This window comes from Sciurus vulgaris (genome assembly GCF_902686455.1).
Source record: "Sciurus vulgaris genome assembly, chromosome: 9".
NCBI classification, from domain to species: domain Eukaryota; kingdom Metazoa; phylum Chordata; class Mammalia; order Rodentia; family Sciuridae; genus Sciurus; species Sciurus vulgaris.
This window is the reverse complement of record NC_136469.1, coordinates 41672119-41697191: the sequence shown is the minus strand read 5'-3', so window position 1 is coordinate 41697191 and position 25073 is coordinate 41672119. Positions and strand designations below refer to the sequence as shown.

General features: G+C 33.6%; 1 protein-coding gene across 2 annotated transcripts in view; it reads left to right on the top strand.

The window, feature by feature from the left end:
• Nucleotides 1–21695: 21695 nt before the first annotated feature.
• LOC306669957 (bifunctional heparan sulfate N-deacetylase/N-sulfotransferase 3) overlaps nucleotides 21696–25073 on the top strand; it is a 190430-nt gene continuing 187052 nt past the window's right edge. Inside the window, exon 1 of one of the 2 annotated variants that reach the window (XM_079154208.1) lies at nucleotides 21696–22063. The gene's annotated coding sequence lies outside the window, so the exon portion shown is untranslated. Of the gene's footprint in view, nucleotides 22064–22606; nucleotides 22731–25073 lie in introns of those variants that run through there. The other variant, XM_079154207.1, reaches the window with a different exon arrangement.

Here is a 25073-nt window from a genome sequence, read left to right as displayed (position 1 = left end):
CTGTCATATTTCCTCTTCTGGAGATTGTGGACACAAATTTTGAGATCATCCATACTTAAAAAAAAAAATGACAAATTACATGCAAAATGACCAAATAGTCAATGTTAGCTATTAATTCAAAACCAAAGCACTGCTCAACCAAACGCAGGAAGTCAAAGGATCTAGCTTTGTAGACTGTACATACACTAGTAGAAATTAAGGAAGTTGGTATATCACAAACAATCCATAAATTGTATAGAAATATATTCACTTTTCTAATTTGGTGGAGAAATAACATTTGACTTAGGATTAGCAAAAAACTATTTTTGTGACAATGTAGATTTGCAAAGAAATATGTGTCTTTCTTTTTAATAGTAGTAATTTTGGGTAAGTATAGTTAAATAAAACCAATTAAGTATTTAATGTAAGGATAAACTACCTCTTGTTTCTCAGATTCATTTTTTAAAGTATATCTAATAAAATAATGTCATATCTGAAATCTGCCAGTCTGCCCATAGAGGATGGCTTAAGAATTTTCTGGGCTTTGTTGAAATCTACTCTGGACAATGAATGTTTCTGGAACTGAATAAAATTTTCATTGATATCTGGCATTTTCACTGTGTACATAAGTCTGTCAGTCTTTCTAGCCAAACAGAAGGAAATGAACATGCTCCTTGGTCCTAGAGATGGAAGACTAATTAAGTTTTCTTTAAAAATGACTGAAGTATTCTGAGATTAATTTTTTCAGTGTTTTGTTTTATCCAGTTCCTATATGATATTAAAGTTATACATCAAAGACAGGAAATCAAGTAAGCTGAGAATTCTACTGAGAACATCAACTGAGGCCCATAGGATTTGTGTATCAGATTGTAATTCATTTCCCACTTACTCAGAGCTCATTACCATATACTTCTGATAAATAAACTAAATTGTGAAACTCAGAAACTACCAGGGCTGGACAGAAATGCTGCTCAACACAAAAGGAAGCAATCTAATACACCTGAAATGCCAAGGGACTTAAAAAACAAAAGGTCTTTTTACATCTGCCATTTTCTTGGAATACATTAATCAAAATCATAAAGACTACATGCAGGCTGAAGATGCTTTTACAAAGACCCAAAATACTTTGCAGTAGAAAAATGCATACTACTATATTTTTTAAAGACAATTTCAAATATATAAAAAAATAAATAAGAGAGATATAAAAACCAGGAACAAAAAGTAAAAGCAATAAATTTGTCAAATTCATTATCTAGTAAGTGTATGGTAGTAAGAATGGTGATAGCTAGTAAGATACATAAACAGTTGTTTCACTAAGGAAACTAAAACTGAACATGGCCAGAAACAAGGTCATGAAATGATATTTTCACAGTCTTACAATGCAAATATTTTGAAAGAAAAAAATGAGATAAGGCAAAACAGCATTTGTAACCAAAAGAAAGCTAAAATTGGGTTTGGGGAGCTTAGTTGGTAGAATGTTTGTCTATAGGCACAAAGCCCTGAGTTCAACCCCCAGCACCATAAAAAAAAAAAAAAAAAAAAAAAAAAAAAAAAAAAAAAAATCAAAATCAATTCATAAAGAAATGAATGAATTAGCCTGTGTTTTCATAGAGGAAAGGAATTTGAGTCCAGTTTTTTTAGGACAGGTGCAAAAATTATAAACTTAATTTATTTAAATCAATATGGTCCTTGCCTGTGTGGTCTCTTGAAGACAAGTGACTATTGTTTATATGCCAAATTTTGAGAGGAGAATCTTTTGTTTTTAAGTAATGTCATGGAAGCTTTGCATTTGGTAGTGGATTTTTATTTATTTTTCATGGTGCTGGGGATTGAACCCAGGACTTTGCACATGGTAGGCAATCATTCTGCCACTGAGCCACATCCCAGCCAAACAGAAGAATCTTGGTCAATGCTAGCTCTCTGGTACCTCAATTCTCTTCCACTTTATGTAGAAATTCTCTTTTCACATTTTACAATTCATGTAGTCCCCTCTCCTTCTATTCTCAATATTGGCATTACTTTCTGTAGAGGACTGAATAGTACCCCGTTTACCCATGCCCACCCAGAACCTGAGAATGTGACTTAGAAATAGGATCTATTTAGTAGATCAGTAGCTGTAATTCATTTAAGATATCAAGAGGAAATCATCCTGAATTTAGGGTAGGCCTGAAATCCTATATAACCATCCTTATAAGAAGATGAAAAGACACAGAGGCATAAGAAATGAGTCCCAAATGATGATCAAGGCAAAGATTGAAGTGGTGTGTTTACATAGGCTAAGAAGTGCCTGTGTTACAATTGGGATCTTAAATTTCTCCCAAAAGTCTGTATTTTAAAGCCTTAGTCCTCTGCTTGGTGCTATTAAGAAGGAGTAGAACCTATACGCAGTGGTGCCTAGAGGAAGTTTGTTTTTTGTTTTAGTCAACTTTGACCAAAAGACCTGACAGGAACAACTAGAGGAAGAAAAGTTTATTTGGGAACTCATGGTTTCAGAAGTCCACAGAAGGCCAACTCCATTTCTCAGGACCCAAGGTAAGGCAGAAGTCATGGCAGAAGTGTGTGGAAGAGGAGAGAAACTGGGAATATGGCATTCAGGAAAAGGAGAAAGAGGGAGAAGGAGAGAGAAAGAGAGAGAGAGGGGAGAGTGAGAGAGAAAAAGAGAGAGAGGGAGGGAGGGAAGGAAGGAGAGAGAGAGAGAGAGAGAGAGAGAGAAACAGAGAGAGACCACTAGGGTGCTCTTTACCAGGACAAGATATAAACCCCAAAGGCACACCAAGAGACACCCACCTCCTCCTGCCAGACACTACCTGTCTAGTTACCAGGTTAATCCCTATCAGGGGATTAATGCACTGATTGAGTTAAACCTCAATCAGTTAAACCTCTTATAACCCAACATTTCAGCTCTAAACTTTCTTGCATTGTCTCGTACAAGAACTTTTGGAGGACACACCAATCTACACTGTACAGAGTTCTTCTTTTTGTTGAAGGCATGCTCTTGAATAGACTAGTGGCACTCCAGTTCCCATCTCTTTTTCTTTCTGTTCCAGTCATAAGGTGAAGAGATTTACTCTGTCTTCTCTCTTGCCATGATTTGTTGCCATACTTCCAAATCAACAGGGCCAAATGACCATGTACTCAAATCTCCAAAACTGTGAATGAAAATTATTTATTTCAGGTATTTGTTATAGTAATAGAAAGCTGATTATCACAGTCTGAGAACCTCTTTGGACAGGGAGAAAAAGTAAATAACAACACACAAAATAATATCTCAAAAGTCATACTGTCTCACCTGTAAAGTTTATGGACAAAAGTGCAGGTTGGAATGTAAGTAATCACCTTTATGATTATATAAATGATTATGATGTAAGAAAACATCAATTTATTATATTTAGAAATATAATAAATTATATGTAAAAATATATAAAATATAGCAAACATATTTTGGCAGGTAAGCAAATAAATGATATGCCCAATCACACATATCCTCACAGCATGTTCACTGAAACCATCCAGTGCTGCATATTTTTTAGATGATGTAATAAATCTATAATACTAAGTAGGAAATAGATGGGCCTTAATCTATGAACTATAGGAATTATTTTTTATTGGATATTGCATAAATCATCAATAAATAATTAGCTAATTCGTCATAATGCACCACACATTTAAAAAAATAGAAGACATTTTCAAAGAAAAAATCTGCAATTTACATGTCTAAAGTCAGTTATTTCCACTCTCCCCCCCCCCCCCCCCAGGAAATGGTCATTTGGATTGAAACTTATATATGTGATAGTAGTGTACACAAAATTTTGCTTTTCACCTCTTGCCATTTAATCTGATATCTCAAATACTTTCATATGTTGACTTATTTCCACAACTTTTATTTAATAATACCATAATATTCTATCAACTGACAGTACTTTGTGTATTAGTCAGGGTTCTCTAGAGGAATAGAACCAAAAGGATTATAAAGGGAATTTATTAGATTGGCTTACTCAACCAGAAGCATCTGGACAATTCACAATGGCCATCTGCAGGCTGGAGAGCTGAAGAGCTGGAGGAACTGGTAGCTGTGGAATCTAAGATGCTAAATCCTCAGAATAAGAGGGATCCATGATGCTACTCCAGTCTGAGACTGAAGGTCTTTGGAAACTCTGTGGAGAATTACCGGCAGATTCGACTTTGGAAAAGTGAAGGAGAGAGTCTAATATCCTCAGGCAATCACAACAGCAATCAAGAATCCATTCAAGAGGAATCCAGCTTGCATCTGCTACAACTTCCTTGTTCTTCCAACTTTCATTCCATCCAAGATTCCAACCTATTGGAGGGTGCTGAGGACACTTAGGGAGGGTCTTCACTTCGCTATCCCACATGTCAATCATTCCCAGACACACACTTATTGACACACCCAAAAGCCTCTTAATTTTCAGCATCTCTTAATTCAATCAAGTAGACAATTAAAATTAACCTTTACACTTTGACTTAGCTATTTTTCATATTTTTAGTATTAAATTTATTCTTAACTTTTCATTGTAATTGGTACTTAATGAATTCTTCATACTCATAGATTTCTTTTTCTTCTTTTGAAGTTTCCTTGGAATAATTCCCAAGAGGAAGTACAGAGTCAGATAACATAAAGTTTTCAATGGTTTGTGATATACAATATCAAATTGTTTTCTAAGAGGTGTATGAAGTCATATGTAATATACCAGTATTTGGGGGGACTTTCCAGCATTAAGATGTTATTAATTTTAATGTTTATGTTAGTATAAAAGTTTTCAGAATTGCCTGATTATTGTTTCAATTTGTATTCCTTTGAATAAGTAAGACTGAATATTTTAAAATGATATTTGATATACTGAATAAGTTAAATAATTAATTTTTCTTTATTTAAAAAGTAGAAGCAAGATAACTCACAATGCATCTTAACACCAAAAAAATGCTGGAAAAAAGAGAAACAAATTGATTAAAAAAAATTCCTCAGTTTATCGAAGCATGCGATATAATCACAAAATCCTGTCATAAAATCATCCATACACATGGAATTATTTTTCTTGAGTTGAATCCTATAATGGGCCATTCTGATATTCTCAATGTACACCCAACTATTAAAGAACTCTTTGCTGTATGGTATTTTCATTTAGTTGTAAATAGTCCTATATACTTGAATCATAGAAAATAAGACTCATTCAAATCTTCGTATGATTACCTTCATTCATTGATTCTTCTTTTTGGTTGAATTCACAATAACTAAGAAACAACTCAGAAAATTTTAATGCAGCTTTGACTTTAAAATTGCAATTAAATGCAATACTCTTAGTGTGGCTACTAGAGATAAGATATTTTTATGTGCTACTAGTAAAGCCAATACTTTCTGCTGTTTATTTTATGTGCAATTGTAGTTGGGTGGCTTTTAATCTGTCTGATTCATTGAAGTTCTGTATATCTCCCTGATTTTGACAAAATCTACCTATCTAACTATCAGTAATTCAGGAGAGAAAATGCATACCCACCAAAAGGATATCACACTAAAGACTATTTGCAGATGTCCCAAAATTATTTTTCTGTGTAGTAGGTTTTAACAGAATAGTAAATAATAAATATAATATGCTTATAATAAAGGTCAAGAAATTGAGTTCAAGAGTTGAAAAATAATTATTCAAGTGATAATATTACTTTTTCTTTTTTTTCTTTAAAATAGTTTTAAAATGGACTGATAATGAGTTTTTAATACTATTGAAAAGAAGGTAAGTTTATGCACTAAGTATGTAATTTGCAAAAACTGTTCTTTATTTTGGTTTGACTAGATTTCTGTGTATTTTGTCAAATAAAGATGAATTGACTTTTAGGAGAATTGTCAAGTACAACAAAGATAGTTCCTATGATTTTTGGATTGTAGAATATGGTTCCTAGAAAATTTACATTCATTTAGTATTTTACATGGGTTCCTTTGAATCAATTCATATTATTTATAAAGACTGAAAATATTATAGTAAGGAAATAATTCATGAAAGCACATGTATATTTACTGAAAGAGGAAGGAAAGAGAATAAAGGAATAAAGGGAGTGAGGGAGGAAGGGAAGAAAGAGAAGGAACAAGAGGGAAGGATGTAGTAGGTATTTCACTAAATAAGTATAATAAATATAATAGATTATATTAATCTAAATATAATAGATTATATGAATAGCTCAAATTTTAAAATCCAGTACCTTCTAAGATGGTGAAAAATATTTTTCTGTTGATTAAAAAAAAGTAAGTTAGACTTGGGATAAAATGAATTAGGATTAATACTAATTAGATTACTAGTAATACTAATAATTACTATTAATGCTAATTAAATTAATTCTAATTCATTTAATCCCAAGTTTAACTTATTTTTCTTTTTAATCAAGAAAAAAACTCACATTGCTATAAAGAACTGGAAAAAAATTGCCTGGAAAACAATTTTAAATATGCATCAAATATCTTAAAAATGCTGATATCATTTGATGGAGTTTCACTTTAGAAATCTGGCCAAAAGAAAAAAATCAGAGATCAGAACAAATATGTATGTATAAAAATGCCATTTTGTGCCATAAATTGTGGCAGCATAATATTGGAAATAGTTAAAACAGTGAAGAAAGAATCTGATATCATATCTGTGTACATATGTGTATGTATATATACATAAATAATTTGTATATGAATGTATATTTATGTTTGTACATTAATATATTTTTTCTATTTCTCTATCATATACATACATAACTATAAAGGAAATTAATAATAAAATGTTGGCTAACTTTGGTTTTTAAAAAATTCTGTAACATGCATTTCTTTAATCAAAAAATCAAAAAACTAATCTAAAATTGAAATTTCAATGTGATGTTATTTTTCTTTTGAAAGCATACTCTTAAAGAAAGCAATTTCTTGCCTGTTCTGAGAATTTTCCAGAATATTTGAACAATAGATTTTTCTATGCAGTTGGCAACAAAACCTGTATTGTTATTTTGGATTTGTAGATTAATTAATCTATAATTTCCTTTCATTTTTATGTCATTTAGATGTTCATCAGATAAATATTCAGAAATTGTTCTATCATGTATATCTGTAAAGTTCAGCAACTAAAATTCAGTTAATTTCTCCATTCTTTTGTGTCCTTATTGATAAAATGAGATGGAATTTGATCATTATGATCAATAAAGAACAAGAATTTTTCCTGTATGTCAGGAATAAGAATTGTTATAAAATGCAAATACAGGTAAATGGTCTGGGAAAAATTTAGGAGGTCTTCTTCTGATTACCTTTGACCTTTCAATTACAGAGTCAAATGAAGTCAAATTAAATTTTTGAAGTATTTTCAAATTAAGTCTTTGAATCTTAAACAGATTGACAATTGTATTTCTACATATCTCTAATGCTATTTTATCTGAATCTTTTCTTTTTATATACATATTAACAACTGGGCACTTTTGTAGCAGTGGAACTTACACTACTTAAGTTTTGGAACAAATAAGCCTTTCAGCATTCAAATTACTTAATTGTCTTTCCCATTTGACCTTTCAACACATCAGCAGAATCAAACAGGAAAAATCAAAGGCCCTCTACACTCCTAAACTTGAAAGCATCAGTGAACAGATTTTATGCAAAATATCCTCCCGAGGCTAAAGGGTGAGATCACACAACCTTTCTTTGGCTTCTTAGACACTCTTAATTCTCTATCTTGGTACTTTCTGATAAAGCAGCAGTCATATTATGAATGATAGTACTCTATAGAGTGATAGATTGGAGCTAACTTGTCCATTAAACCATAAGATGTTGTGCATTTATGAAGTTACTGATAAATTATCCTTTTCTGTATTAAGGCATTACTTTATTCACCATAATTATTGATCCCTGAAAGCCATTTTTTGTGCTATAGTGCTTTAACCAAAGTGCTTTAATAGAAAGTTCATTAGTGACCTCATAAAGTTACACACACACACACACACACACACACACACACACAGACAAAAGGAAAATAATTAGAAGAGTTAAGTCACATAAATAACAAAGTTAGAATATGCCATACAGTGCTGGAAATCTTTTAATAGACTTCATTCACATATGAACAAGTAATATAAAGAGGAATCTAAAGTGTGTAGATGCTGGGTCCTGTCCAAAATGAAATACAATTCAAGATTTCCTACAGAGATTCCACAGTGATCAGTCATATATCAGACATAAGGAAGTGGAAAAACAATGGTAATGTGTTAAAATACATTTTCAGTAGACCTCAGACCAAGCCCTGGAAATCTACAAATAATGAATTTAGAGGGGAAGAATATGGCCCTGCATAGTACAGTAATTCTTTTTATCTAATAAGGTATAAGACAGACACAAGTGTGTATAAATCATTTTGTGTTTGTTCCATTTGTGCCATATGTGGATTCATAGGAGTACTTTGGACATGGTTGATGTCAAAGAGAAGAAATATGATAGCAGTTAGATAGGAAAGGTTATATTCTTTTGTTAAAAGCACGAAGCTCACTTCTTCTAATCTATGATTATGAATTAATCACAAATGGCTGTTGGAATTTTAAAAATTTAGAGATGATACAACTAGAAATTTTGTGCTCAAAAAATTCCCATACACTTGCAAACAACATGACTTAGTGAGGACTATGAAACAAAATTATTTCAAATTCCAGTTGTTCTAAATTTACCACAAGTAATGTAACAGGAGAAACAAATTCAATTAGTAATGGGAGAAAGTCTTAAGTTTTCATCCTATAGAATATATATACAATGAACAGATTATGCATTAATAATTTTTTAACAATTAACACTATTTAATCCTATAGTTCAAGTGTTTTCCCTCAACTTCTCTTTTGTTGTTCTTTTACTACACTTCTGTCTTCTTGTGAGAGTATTTCTTAGAGTAGTTTTAAGACTACAATGAGATAGATTGGGGGGAAATATACTCAAATGTATTGTTGAACAAATATCGTGTGTCTAAAATTAGGTCAAATACATCAATGTGTCATTTAAAAGGAACACTTGTAAAAATTACCCCAACCGTTGATTTTTGCAATGTTGTTCATTGAAACTATTGGTTTATACACTTTTTTAAAAAGAATGCTTCTCCATCTAACATTATGACAACTTTAAAGTTGTGATTTGCTTTTTTAAAAAAGTTGAAGTTGATATTTCAGTAGTAATAAATACTTCATGAAATGTTCTTAGGTATATTTAATGTTTGGATTTAGGTTCATTATTATTTTAACTATGCATTTTAGGAGATAAGAAAAATCATTTCCTCCTGAATTGGAAGCCAACGATTAAGTTAGTCTCAAATCTTACTCAAGATCTGGGTTGCAGGTAGAGAGAGTGCCTCATTGGTAGAGGGCAAAAAAGATTTTCAGACAGTGCATGTTACATGGTGGGTCTACATATAAGGCACTATTCCCAAAACACAACTATTTATACTCTTTCTTCCTATTTTTGCATAAAGGTTTCAGGCAGAATGTTTTGCCTTTACATTTTTCCTATTAATATTATGTTTAATGAAAAATTTTAATCTGAATTCTCTAAGACATTCCAAGCATAGGAACTCACAGTGTTAACTAGTCCCAGCCCTCAAATATTGCCTCAGATAATCATGCAAAGCATACTGCAAATCAGCATCCTCTTTTCTTTTTCTACATTAAAAAAAATATCTTCATACTGTAATTTCTTTATCTTTACACAGACCCATATGTTTTCCCCTGTATTTCATTCAGGACAGTCTAAGAGGTAGAAAAAGCTATTAATAAGATACAATAATATACACTTCACAGAAGAAGATCTACAAGCAATCAACAAACACATGGAAAAATGTTCAACATCTCTAGTAATAAGAGAAATGCAAATCAAAACCACCCTAAGGTTCCATCTCACCCCAATTAGAATGGCGATTATCAAGAATACGAGCAACAACAGGTGTTGGCGAGGATGTGGGGAGAAAGGTACACTCATACACTGCTGGTGGGGCTGCAAATTAGTGCAGCCGCTATGGAAAGCAGTGTGGAGATTCCTTAGAAAACTTGGAATGGAACCACCATTTGACCCAGCTATCCCACTCCTTGGCCTATACCCAAAGGACTTAAAATCTGCATACTACAGAAATACAGCCACATCAATGTTCATAGCTGCTCAATTCACAATAGCCAGACTGTGGAACCAACCTAGATGCCCTTCAATTGATGAGTGGATAAAGAAACTGTGGTATATATATACTATGGAATATTACTCAGCCATAAAGAATGATAAAATTATGACATTTGCAGGCAAATGGATGAAATTGGAGAATATCATGCTAAGTGAGATAAGCCAATCTCAAAAAGCCAAAGGACGAATGATATCGCTAATAAGTGGAGGTTGACACATAATGGGGGGGAGGGAAGGGTTAGAGTTAGGGTTAGGGAGGGGGGCAAGTATGGAGGAAGGAACTACTGTATAGAGGGTAAAGAGGGGTGGGAGGGGTGGGGGGAAGGGAAAAAAATAACAGAATGAATCAAACAACATTGCTCTATGTAAATTTATGATTACACAAATGGTATGCCTTTACGCCATGTACAAACAGAGAAACAACATGTATCCCATTTGTTTACAATAAAAAAAGAAAAAAAAAAAAAAAAAGATACAATAATATAGTATTTTAAAAATCAAGCTAAAATATTGCTTGGAGGAATTTTATGAGAATTTGCTCCCCTTATGGAGCTTGTGGTGCTTGCAAAAAAGTGAAATTCATTATCATCTCTAATTTTAGTATCACTAAATAATCACTTGATTATTTCACTTTATTATTATCTTCATTCTCCTTCAAGGATCTTCAATCATCCTGATTTTTTATTTCAGTGTTTTCTTCAGTACCAAATTCTTGATGAAATAATACCTGACTGAGGAATCATTGTAGGATTTGTTGGCAATGTGATCATTCAGCAGCTTGATCATCTCCTTCATCTCCACTGTATCTTAACTCTTTTCTTCTTTGAAGGGTATAACATTACACTAATATTATGCTCTTTGTGTTCTAAAACCAGGACAAGGGAAACCACACAGCACTGAATTCTAAAATTTTAGATAAAAAAATCACACTGAAAAGTAAATAAAACATGGCTACAATGTACAATGTTTATAAGGTTAAATGTTATCTAGAATTATAGATTATAAATTTCCATTCATGGGATGATAATAATTTAAACAAAATGACTACAGTGCCCCACATTATCATACTGAAGTACTAATGGAATCAATAGAGCTAGAGAATAAAAACATGCTTAAAACCCTTAAACATTTTATGCTTTCACTTTATAGGTAAGAAAAATTAAGGAAGAATAGATATGAATACAGGATCTTATATTTTTCTGGTTTTGTTTGGATTTTTGTTGTTGTTGATGTTTTTTGTTTTTAATTTTTTTGTGGTGCCTGTACATATGAGGAAAGTTCTTTACCAACTGAGATATATCCCTGGCCCAGGATCTTATATTTTTCAGTGCACAGGAATCACTAAAGGTGACTGTAAAAACACAGCTTCCCAATATGTACCAAAGATTTTAATTAAATAGGTTTAGGCAGATTTGACAGGACCTCCATTTTCACAAATGTTCTCAGTGATTCTGATTCAGAGATTACACATTAAAATTCTTAAGTGTCTATGGAGTTTTGACCATAACTTGTAGAAAGGTTGACATATAGAAATGTAACCATTTCTTCGAGTGTTTGACTTACTTATCTACACAAAAGTCATTTTGTCTCTTTTCCTATTATGGTACAGAGAGGAATGACTAACATGTGATTGGTGGTTTCCAATTTAAAATAGAGCTGAGAACTCAAAAATTGACCCATGGGCTAGAAAAGAACCTCTGACTGGTGTAAGATTTACAAGGACAACACCATCTTGAACACATAAATGACAGCTTTGATTTGCTCTCATTAAATGCACTCTGGTTAAAAGTACTGCACTCTTTGAAATTGAAATTCATTCTTAAAATGCCAAATAGTCGAAATATTTTCCTTACACAGAATCTTAAAAAAATAAAACTGCAACAAAATGGAATCTGAAGTCATACATCAAATGTATGAAGCAATATGCTTATGAAGAATAGAAAAGAAATTTCCCATCTTTTATTAGCCTTCTGTTTTAGCTCCTAGAAAAATAGGATTTCTAATTCTTTCTGCTTGGATCTATCAGAAAAGCAGCTATATCTGAGACTGAAATGAAATGAAAGAAATACTGTAGAAAATTTATTTTCAGAGAGTGAGAGTTAAAAAACAGAGCTGATCTGTTTAAGATAATCATCAGGTTTTTGCAATTTAAATAAACAAAAAGCTTATTATTCTTAATTGTAATTACCTATCATGACTTAAAACACCATAGTACCACAAATAAAAATACATTTTTCTCAAGAATGATAAGTTTATCTGAAGGAATTAAAGGACCAGGGTTGAAGCCTTCATTGTATCACTAACTTGAACTTCTAAAAGTCTTGTCTGCTGTACCTGTACAGTAATGCATGGAATCATTTAAGAGTGAAATGAGATTTTTTTGACAAATATTTTGCTTATTTTTAAAAAGCAAAAAATAATATGTTAAAAAAGATGCAGAGAAAAAAGGCTAACATACTTAGTGGTAATGTAAATTAGTACAGTCATTATGTAAAATATTTTGATTATTTGGCATATGGAGAGCAATAGGAAAGTTCCTTACAAAACTAAAGTAGATCTCCCACATGTTCCAACTATCCCACCTCTGGTTTTATAACCAAAGGAAATGATGTCAGCATGTCAAAGAGATACCTTCGTGCCACTATTTATTGTAGCATTACTCATAATAACTAAAATATGGAATTTACTGACATATCCATTAGCAGATTTATGGATATAGAGAACATGGTGTTTGGGTACATAATAATAGAACATTATTCAGTCATAAAAATGAACTAAACACTGTCATTTTTGGCAAGATGGGTGGAACAGGATGACACTGTTACATGAAACAAGCCAGACACAGAAAGATAAACACTGTATGTTCATACTCCATGTAGGAGCTAAAAAAGTTGACCTCAAAGAAGAATAAGTAGAATAGTGATTTCTATCAGGTAGAAAGGATAGAGAGGTAGTGGAGATATAGAAGGAAGTTGAATAATGAATACCAAAATATAGGTAGAAGAATAAGCTCTCGTACTCCACAGCACAGCAGGATGACTATGTTCCAAACAATCTACTGTATATTTTATGATGAACTTAGAAAAGAGGAGCCTGAAAACTTCAAACATAATTAAATTATAAGAATCTGTAAATGCCAATTACTCCAATTTGGTCATTACACATTGTATAAACTTACTGAAGTATCACACTGTATACCATAAATAACTACAATTATTATTTGTCAATTTAAAAGAAAAAGAAACAAACTTCCTAACTCCAACTGAAAACCAAAATCCCAGACTAATGTGATCACAAGTAATTGTTGCAGCGAACAGGTAACCATTTCCTTCTCTCAGGTGCCTCCAGTGTGGTGTTTGTCTGAAAACCCACTGTGTATACACTGTGATGAGAGTATAGAGCTGATCTTCATAATCAAATATGATGGACTGATGATTGACATCTACACAATCCAAACAAATCTATTGTTATCTGCATCCTCTCCAGCAACAGTATGTCTGCTGTATTAAAAAATAAAAGAAAGAAAAACGCTTTAAATAAAGTTTTAGGTTTGAAAACAAATATTTTGCAAACCATAAAGTCACCATATAAATTCTTGCCTATATTTTCATTTTCTGAAAAGCACAAATTCATTTTAGGTTTTAAAAGTTTCTAGCATAACTTCGAGAAGTTATCAAGTTTAAGAAAAACTTACAACTATTGCATTAAGCACATGAAATGTGCTTCATGGGATCCCGGCATCAGATATCGTATTGTTCTGCAATATAAAGATACAGTTAAACATTCTGGAGGCCTTTCAGAAAAGGAACATTTCAATATGGTTATCTATTCTCTGTGAAGTACTCTGGAACATGAAAGGCTCTGGGTGTTAATTGACATTTCACCTTGAATTGAAGAGTCTCTATAAATCACCAACATTATTTTTAAATGTCACATTGTACTCTTTACACCTTTTTATTCCATTTTCTTCATTTCCAAAGGAAATTCAGTATGATTACATGCACAGATTTGCTTCCATTAAGGATAATGCACACGAAATTCAATGACCCTCTCCATTCCTCCTTGACATAGCTCTAGTTCAGAACATAAATTTGTTACAAATTTACAAAATTCAGGTTTATATTTCCTCATTTTTTAAACTCTTCTTAAATTTTTCCTCACCTGTGAAGTAAATTCATAGACTTTTCATTAAAAAAAAAAAGACTAATTTAGCAAGGAGAAAATACAGTTACCAATATAGTTTTAATCTGCATTTATTAAGTAACTGTTCAGTAGTAATTCTAATAGATTAATGCTAATAAAGATTTAATGCTACCAAATCTCTAGGCAGTCAAGTGATGAGAGGTGAGAATAAGAATGTCCTTTACCTCAGGTAGAAGTAAAGGGTGCTTAATGCCATCTAAGTAGGATGAGAGGAATGATCTGGGTTGGGGGATAGAGAAATCACAGAGGAATGCCCTGATCTAATAGAGATTTCATGAAGAAGTTGATAGTTCAAATGAACTTTAAAGGAACACTTCATTTTGGTAAGTGCAGAGCTGAGAAGAGAGCGTTATAAACTAAAATGCTGAGTAAAGGTATGCAGGAAAGAACCATAACTTATTTAGCGCAGGCAAGTTTGTCTAAAGCTAAGAATTGATTTATAAATAAGTTTATAAGGATAGATTGTATCATTATAAAAAGGCTCATAACTAGTAAGAACCTTGGACATGAGGAATTTTAAAACTCACAACTAATAAATATTTAGCAAATTTTTAATTTCCAAAAAATGCAATAGGATAGTAAGTTTGAGTTTGCCTAAATTTTTAACTATCATGTGAAAATATCAACAAAATCAAAGTTCATATATGTACAAATTTAAAGGAGTTAATCAGTATTAAAAAAATCTAGATTATTTGGGTATGTGAAATAAACTCCTGCATTAATAGTCAGGACTTGGAAATCTAACTTCTTTATGTTTCTAGTTATTGAGGTTTCCGAATACATAAAAAATGACCTAAACTGACTTTTAAAAAAAAAATGCTTAAATTTAACTAAAAGATGCTTAAATTTAATTAAAAGATGCATGAATTTAACTAAAATATGGATGAGATTTTTTTTCATGCTACATGCTTGTTTTGATTGCATTTTTCTACATTGCAGCCAGATGTTTTAAAGTGATTTCAAGAAACTTTTTCTTACAACAAGAAGTCATGACATTTAAATGTCACAAATATTCGCTACAGAGGTCTTCATTTTGAAAAAGTTAGATCAAGATACTTATAAAAGCACACCAAAATGTTAATATAAAGATATCTCTAAGTATAAAGTAATGGGTCCTATTTCTTCTTTGATATACTTTGTACTTTAAAAATCACCTATAATTAACATGATTCTTACAGAAAAAAGTAAAATGAAACTAATTTCACTTAACCATACCTACTATATTATGTGTAATAATTCAACATCAAATGATTTAAAAGTGAAAAAACAGCAATGGCTCAAATAAGATAAATACTTATGTTCACATGAATACCCCTCAGGAATACAGATCTGTTCTATCTCAAGGCTCCACAGTCTTGAAGGTGCGACCCTTATCTTCTTGATTCAGTAAAGTTGTAACTGAATTCTCAGCAACAAAATGGGAAAAGACAAGGGAAAAAAAAAGAAAAAAAAATAAGAAAGAGAGTAAAACCTGGGTCATCAGAGGTTATTAGTTATCTGTTGTCATATAACAAATTATCATGAATTTAGCAATTTTTTAAACCTTTTTTATTTGTTCTTTTTAAATATACATGACAGTAGAGTGTATTTTAACATATTGTATATACATGGAGTATGACTTATTCTAATTAGGATCCCATTCTTGTGGTTGTTCATGATGTGGAGTTTCACTGGTGGTGTATTCATATATGAAGGTAGGAAAGTTATAATTTAAGCAAAAATTACCTTCTGGTTTCCATGGGTCAGGAGTATAGATAGTTCAGTTCCTCTGCCTAAGGTTTCACAATGTTGCTATCAAGATGTTTGGTTACTGGATTCCCATCTGGAAGTTCAAATGGATAAGTATCATTTTCAAGCTGGTTCAAATTGTTAGCAGAATTCATTTCCTGTGGTGGTAGGACTGAAGGCCCCAGATTCTTAATGGCTATTGACTGAAGGTTTTCCTAAAAGCTTTGACTGAAGGTTCTTTTCAGTTTCAATTCATCATATAATGATGCAGTCAATCTTTAAATCAGCTAAATCCCTAAATCTTTAAATCCCTAAATCAGCTCTTAATTTTAGGGAAACTGGTCTTTCCCAGTAAGTCTTACATGGTCCTTTCCTACACATTTTTAATCAGTCTTCTAGTATACAGTGGTCTCTTCCCTACTCTTCCTTTAAAGTTCAATTGAACTCTCAGTTTCTCTGTGAAACCTCTCTTAGATAAGATCAAGTCCTAGCCTCAGTGCCTAGAAGCTATTCATAGCTGCCAAAGTCCTCCCAGTTTCTACCTCCTCCTGCAGTTTGCTACCACATTATCTTCTTCATTGTGGTCCTTACTTTATTCAGCAGAAAAGAGAGCCTCTTAAGAGTCAGTCTACTAACAAGATGGGCTCTATGTAACATAAGATTACATGTGACATCACCTGACCTTTGCCACATTCTATTGGTTAGAAATTAGTCATATATTCTGCCTGCACTAATGTGAGAGTATTTTACCAGTGCCCAAACACTAGGGAGCAGGAAATAAGGAGGCTTCTTTGCAGTCTTGTCTAACACAGGAATGTTCACAGAAACAATCACACAGTTCTCTCTCTTGTAGTCCATTGACAAGAGATGAGCCACCCCTGGTTGGGAAATGTAGACTCTTTTTCTTTTCTTTTCTGGATGGCTATATGTCTTGAAACAAAGACAACTAGAAAACTGTTTTTCCAATCAGAAATTTGTAGCAAGTAAGTGAAATCTGTAGCAAATAAGGAAAATGATGACATCTAGTGTAGATTAGAATGGTGTTATATGATTACAACTACTAAACTTACTATCAGTTGTAGTTTAAAAGAATAATTGAAATTAAATTCCCAGGTCCATAAACTAGTTTATTATTTTCTTCTGCTGTAAATAAAAAGCTATTACAAGTTTTATAACTCTTGGAAGACCAATGTTAACCATATACCCCTACTCTGCTCAGTAAGAGACTTAAGTTCTACACACACGATTTACAAACTAACAGGATCTTTCAATGATTAATTCTTTAGAATTGAATTCATTTGTCCAATAAGTATTTATTTGCCTTTTCCAGAGGATTTAACCATATTCTGTGGAAGGAAAATAAAATTATCATACATCTCAATGATTAAAACAGTATTCTCTGTTGACCATTAGTTCCTATGATTTCATTTCATTTCATTTGTATGTGTTTGATTTCAAGTGTGTATCATGAGAAAAGTGAATAAGAGCATCTACTACCATTTCTCCCAAAATGCAAAAGATGCTGAGCAACATTTAAATTTAGAACAGGATGAATGGGGTTCCTATTGCCTATTTCTTCTATTGCTACTGAGGCCCTTTGTTCCTGTTTGAAGAAAGAAACTAAATATGCATGAATTGTCTCTCTTCCCAATTAAAATTTTCATTTTTAATACTCATTCTCTAATGCAAGTGTTTCATGGAGAATTCAGTCAAAAAGCCTCCAGTTTAAAAATATTGGATTTGTCAATCCAGAATATACAGGGCATCTCAATTTTCTCTGCCATTTCTCTTTATTCTAGAAACATTTCATTTCACTACTTCAAAAAACATACTTTTAAGGGAACAAAACAAAATTAATTCACACAACTCTTACTTGTTAAATGTTTATTATTCACTTCAACTTCTTGAAATCCAAAGATCAGATATAATAGAGAAACATCATAGTAAGCTGGTAGTGAGTGAAAGTATTCTTGGGTATTTATTAAGCCTGTTTTCAGATAAATTGAAAGAGAAATCATTCATTTTTCTCTCGCAGTGAATCTGTCTTATACTGCATGGCATGAGGCCAAACTATAAAATGATGTTTTAATGTTGCGAGTTAGATCAAAGAAACACCTTAATGATGTTTGGTCTTTCCAGAATATTAAGAGATAGCTTTGAAGACCCATACAATATGTTCTGCAATCTGATGATTGCTTATATTTCCTCATTAAGATGGAGTAAAAGTTCTTTCAATGGTTTATGCTAAGCCTATAGATATGAATGCTTTTAATGCCAAATAGTCATCACCCAAGGCTTGTAATTAACTACATAGCTTATGATTAGAACATTAAAGTTTAAGCTAGTCTCACATAGGGAAAAGCACTACTTTTGAAGACAGACTATTTAAAAGTTGAGAAGGAATTATAAAAATAATGTGTAAAGGATCTTTGTAGATAAGACCTGTTTTTAATTGACAGAATAAAATAAGGTGATTTCATTCAGCAGGGACAGTATAAACCATTACCTCTTAAGAAAAAAAATCTTCCTTTTCTTTAGTGTATACTAAATGTAGGTTGATGTGCAAGAAAATGAAAATGAACCAGGGACTGCAGAAGTCTTGAGGAGGTTTCACTCACCTGTTACCCCTATCTTGCTAGTTTTTACCATTCTAAAATCTCTCTATTTTTAAATGTAATTTTCTTTTCCTTATTTAAATGATTTTATGCAAAAACAATTAAAATACTGAATTTATTGTTTATTATGATTAAGAAAACAGGGAAGTAGTTTACAGTAATAAATGTTCATTTATAAAAATATATAAAAGGCTGAATGTTCTCTGATATGCAGATGCTAACTCACAATGAGGGGGCATAGGGAAGAATAGAAGTACTTCGGATTAGACAAAGGAGAATGAGGGGGAGGGATGGAGAATGAGAGTAGGAAAGATAGAATGAATTGGACATTACTTTCCTATGCATATATGAATACATGACCAATGTAATTCCACATCAGGTACAATCCAAAAGAATGGAAAGTTATACTTCATATATGTATAAAATGTCAAAGAATTCTGCTGTCATATAGAATGACATGTATAACTAATAAGAACAAATAAAAAAATATACAAAAATATACTCTGTGTTCTGAAGAAGCTCTAATCCAACAGTTCTTGAAGTGTGTTCTCAGATAAGCAGCATTTGTGTAACCTGTCGCTTAGTAAAACACAAATTCTCAGGCCTCAACCTGGATCTGAATCAGAAACACTGAGGGGTGGGGCCCAGCAACCAATGACAGAATGAACCCTCCAGGTAATACTGATGTGCACTAAAGTTTGAAAATTACTGCTCCAATCTAGTCTGCTAAGGTTTCAATTTTGGGTGGTTTATAAATTATCATGGGACTTTTACATTGCAAATTCAACTTTGCTTATTTTTATTTTTTATAAGAAATATCTGCAAGGAGACCTAGAGGCAGTTATATTTCTGTAGCTTAAATGTTCCATTTGTACAGATGGAAACTTCTGGAATAAAGCTAAGATTTGACCATGTCATGGGAAAAGATGGCATCAGCTGTTTATACTTCCAGAGGTATGGTTGAAAGTAGCAGAAGCTGGTGAAGGCAGCAACTCTCCCCAAAGCAATGGGAAATTTGATTATGCCTCCAGTCCAACCTAACAAAAGAAACTCCCAAAATATAGTCATAAATACATTGTGTCTTATTCTGTAGAAAAGAGTTTTTTTTTTTTGTTTTTGTTTTGCAGAAAAGAAAGAAAAAGAAAGAAGAAATGTGAATGCATTCGTAAGTACACCTATGCACTTTGAAACATTCAGAAATGTATAGACTTACAAATCCTGTCCATTCACTGAAATCTCGTGGAAGAGCCCAAACTCCTTTCCCTTAATCAGTACATTAAAAGCTACTGAAGGACAAGAAATGTTTCTGCTTTTTCTTTCCCTTCCTTTTTTTTTTTTTTTTTTCTGTAATATTCTATTCCCAGAACCATTTAGTAGGTATTCAATAATTTTTAGACAACTTAAAATAATGAATGTTATTGATGCTCTGAAGATAGAGTAGGCACTCTAGAGTAAATATGTAAAGTGTAAAAATATTGAAAGTTTTCTTTTTCTTTTTTAACTTTTTTTTAAAAAAAATTTTTTGTGGTGCTAGGAATTGAACCCTGGACTTTGTACATGCTAGGAAAGTGCTCTGTCACTTAAGTAAATCCCCAGCCCATGTAGGTTCCTAAAATTCCTCATAAATAAAGGACTCTCAAGGGAGCCTCCAACTAAAATGAATAAAATCAATCTGATACATGGCATCGGGCCAAAGAATTCTACCTTACTGACATTTCCGTATGCTCCCAGAAGGAGCAATGGTTTCAGTTACTTTGTATACTCTTCTATACACTGAGCAAGAAAAATATACAACTTTGTAGCCTTGAAGAAATTCTAATTCAAAGATATTGTGATGTAATTGAGAATCTTCTACATATCCAAAGTCTTCGTAAAGTTAAACAACCCAAATCTTTGATTTCTATATCCTTTGGGTCTCTTTGAGTTCCATTGGATAGAAAATTTAGTCCAACCTGTTTAAGCCAAATGTGAATTTACTGATTCATGTATGAAAATAGCCAGATGTAGAACTTGTTTCAGCCATAACAAAATTCTGGGTTAAACAATCTCCATCTGGGCTTTTCTTTTTTCCAACTGCCAGGTCTGCCTCTCTTGAACATTGGCTTCACTTTCTGACTGCACATTGGCACAGAAGGTCTAAGCTCAGATCTTCACTGTGCAAAACCCTGAAGAGTCTATTTGTTCAAAGAAGGTAAAACCTACCCCCAGAATGATTCCTTTTTGTATTTGATCACCTAGTCTTGGTCACACGCCAATCCCAGTAGCAGGAAGAAGACATGGCTATCACTGGCCAGACCTGAGTAGTAGGTCACCCTGCCCTAACAAGTCAGAGCAGATAGTAATATCACCTGAAATAAATGGATTGAGGAGTAGGATGGTGGTTGCATCCTCCAAAATAACAGGGGTATTCTTTCTATAGAGGAATGAGTACTGGGAAATAAAATCACAAACGTCCACTACAGGTTCATTAGTAGATGCTACTAACTAAAACTCTCACGTGTTTTAGCGGAGTCAAATGAGATTTTAAAGCAATCATTCAATTTAGGCTCCTAATCAAACTATAGTTTCGGAGAGCATAACTTGAATCCAAACTATCGTCTCCGAAATATCTCATTTGCTGACCTTCCACTTGCCTTCAGGGACTGGGGATACACAGGGACCTTCAGAAAGCTGATGAACACAGGACACTCTGAGCATACAACCTTGCAGCAGCCCGCCGCGCTGCTCTGTCCAGTGCCAATGGCAGGGGATCATGCCGGTGCACCCTACCATCCTCTGTCGCTTAGAGGCCCGCAACCATTTCCTTGGCGGCACAACCCAGCTTTCAACAATCCTTTCGGAGGGGCGTTCAGAACGTGAAGCCTAGGGAAGGACCCCAGGGTCTCCACGAGGCCGCAGCGGCCAGATCAGCGTGGCCACCCTGGTGGATGGGTGGCGCGGATGGAGGCTGCTCGCGTCCGAGGTTCCCGCCTCCGCCCCTTCCCCGGCGGGTGCGCGCGGGCTGTGAGCGGGGAGGCGGCGGCGGAGCCCGCCCCGGGAGGCAGCGTGAGGGCGGCGGCGGCGGCGGCGGCGCGGCCAGGCGGGTCCCGGGGATACGGTTTGCAGGCTAGCGAGCGCAGGAGGATCCGGCGCGGCCGCCCGGCTGGCCCGGCAGCCACTCTCCGAAAGGCGCGGCCGGTACTGACCACCCAGTCGGCGTCGCCCACCGACTGGGTCGGCGGGGACGCGGGGCGGGCAAAGGGGAGGATCGCCCGCGAGTCGTCCCTACCGGGCTGGAGTACCGCGCCGCCGGGACCGTAGGGCAGCCTCTGGAAGCCCGGGAGGCCGAGGACCCCGGAAGGAGGATGCCTGCGGATCGCTGCAGCCCGAGGTAATCATGATGGATGACCGGACAGGTCCTGGGCTAGAAACAGAACCCGGCGAGTTGAAATGTGTACTCCAGAGGAGGCACCGCGATCAGAACAAGTTTCTCGGGGCTTGAAATGAAGGTGTCTTGAAATTGACACTCGTTTTGTTAATCGGTCTTTCCTCTTCTGTTTTAAATAAGTTTATTTGAACAATGAAAAAAGAGTTTCCTGAGAGACTGTGGGCTTGTAAATATAATCCCGAAAGTTTTACATGGTGTGGTTATTTGCTTATGTATATTTATTAACGTGTTAACTCTTCCACTAGTCAGAAAATTGACATTTAAAATATTCTTTGAGGAACATTGCAAGTTCGTTGTTGCATGCAGACATCCTGTTATTTATCAGTTTAGTTAGCATCTGTCTTCCTGAAGTGGTACCAAAGCCGGGTCTCTTGACGATGGGTCTTGCATGTGACACTCTTGCCCTCTAGTGCCTCACCAGCTTGGTAGCAGTTTGATGGCTAATATTAATAAGCTATTACATAACACAAGGGTACTGGGCCAGGACTGGTATTGCTGCCACTTGTAAAGCAAAAAATCCCGAGTCGATGGTATCAGATGCAGTTTCAGTTTCTTTTCTATCTATTGAAACTTTCTCCAACATTTTGAACTGTTTGGGTTTTAATTCCAGGTAAGGATATCTGTTTACTTACGCTATATATTAATAACTTATTCATAAATGTAAGGATTTTAGTATGAGATAACTTTGTTTTCAATTAATCAAGAATTTCAGGATTAAACAAGAGCCTCATTTTATTCTTTAACAAGTGGAACATTTTGATTAAGTTAGCCAACAATTTAAAATTGTCCTACAGTACATTAGTTAAAAAGATGACATCTTTTGTCGTGGTAGAATTTTGTAAGTAATATCAAAGATTTAAACTATAGCTACTTGCTTATCTATACAATAATGATCCTCAACAAAGCTTTGTATTTGGTGCAGTTTATTTTATAACCATTTTAAGATTACATGATTAAAAAATTAAGTGTAGCTGGAAAGAATGAGTAACCTAAGAATTGTAAATTAAAGAAAATAGGTATATCTCCTATTTAATATGGCCAGTTGGGGGAGGGGGTGGGGAACAATTCAAATACATTTTTAAGGGGTTCACCCACATAGTTTTTCTTATATCTGGGCACAGTTTGAGCCTCAAAGTATTTAAAGTTAAAAATTTATGTGTATTTTTATAAACATATTAGGATATAGCAACATATATAATCTGAAAGTTTTGAGTAAAACAATTCAAAGCAATATAAATAGCTACATTTCTAATATTTTGTTAAGATAGAAATAAAATAAGTTGTGTGAAACTGATCTCAAACCTATTTTTTTTTTGTTTCACTCTTAGAAAATATCATGTTATCAAGTATTGAACAATGTTACTCAACAAAAGAAAGCAGAAAGATGAAAGGAAAACTGATTCAGCTGAAGGGATTTTTTTTCCCTTTTGCTTCACCCATAGTTTCTTATCAATTTTGTATTTGAGAAGGAAATTTCAAAATATATTTGAAAGAGACTTTTTAAAAATAAGTGCTGAACATAGTAAAAAATTGCCTTAGCAGAGGTCTTTTCTTTTTCTCTAGTTAACCCAGTATCTACCATTTCTGCAATATGGTTATTGTTTTCTTTATGATCTTGATTGTAAAACAGAAGGCCTGTGTCTTGTGTAAGTGACAAATGTGAACTGGTTACAGGAGTTAATATATTTCTTCGTAGTCTTCAGAATGAAGGTTTTCCAGGTTACTAAAATGTTTGTAATAACAAAACTTTTATCTATTTCTGAAGAGATTTGTTATAGTTTGGTTGAGTTACAGTGTACTTTCTCTTCTAATAAATATTCTTGAGCAAAAGTGTTTATTTCCAAAGTTTACAACAAATATTAAATTTTGGTATAACTGAAATATCTATTGAGAAAAAGAAGAGATAACAAAATATTTGAGTTTTTTCTGGATTATACATTGTGATGAAAAAGTTACTGTGAGTCATAATCTAAATATTAAATGGTTGACTTGTTTCAAAATTTTAAAATCATAATAAGGTGATAATTTTTTTCTTTTAGCTCTGAGAGTCTGATTAGATGACTTTCTTGAAAACTGGTCATCTTAGCTGCTTTTTGCTGATTAGGGCCAGCTTCTAAACTTCAATGTGCATTTGTTGAGGTACAAGGTATATCCAAAGAAAAGTATACTTAAGTAAATACTTTGTGATTTTTATGCACTATAAAAAGAGGGAAGTAGAATTAAGAATAAAAGCAATATTCTCAACTACACGAATGCCTTGAAATTCTAATAGCTTAATAGTTAGACAATGGGGAAAAGCAGTAGAACTTTACTACCCCATGTGGTGATAAGCATTCACACTGAAATGCATGAACTGAGAATGTGTGAGAATGAAGGGTTGCTACCAGACCACAAAAGTAGCAGCCTGCAATATAATGATAATTAGTCTGAACAACACTTGAAATTATTTTATTACTGAAGTTTCTCTTAGAATTGTAGCAAAAATTGATTTTAGAGTCCGTTGGTTTGTCTGGTTTTAATAAAACTTATATCCTTAGGTACCTGGATATCACAAGTGATTTATCCCTTAACAATATTTACTCTATAAAGTTACTATATAGTTACTCTATAAACATTTTCATAAATTTCATGTAAATCACATGACTAAAAAAAAAAAGTTCAGCCCTACTACAATTAATGCTTATATCATTTCACATAATCTCTTATGAATAATTTATAGCTGTAACTCTTTAATATCTGCCACTAACTAAGAGCTTAAATATCAAGTATTGTAGTTCTATTCTACAGTCCTTAATCATGTCAATGATGCCCATCCATCTGACCTACATTTCAATTTTTAATCTTTTTTTGATTATGGTATTTGAAAATAACATGAAAGTAGAATGGATTCTAGGTCTGGCTCTGCCATGAGAGATGGTGTTTTTGGGCAGCCCCCTTGTGGGCTTTGGGGCTT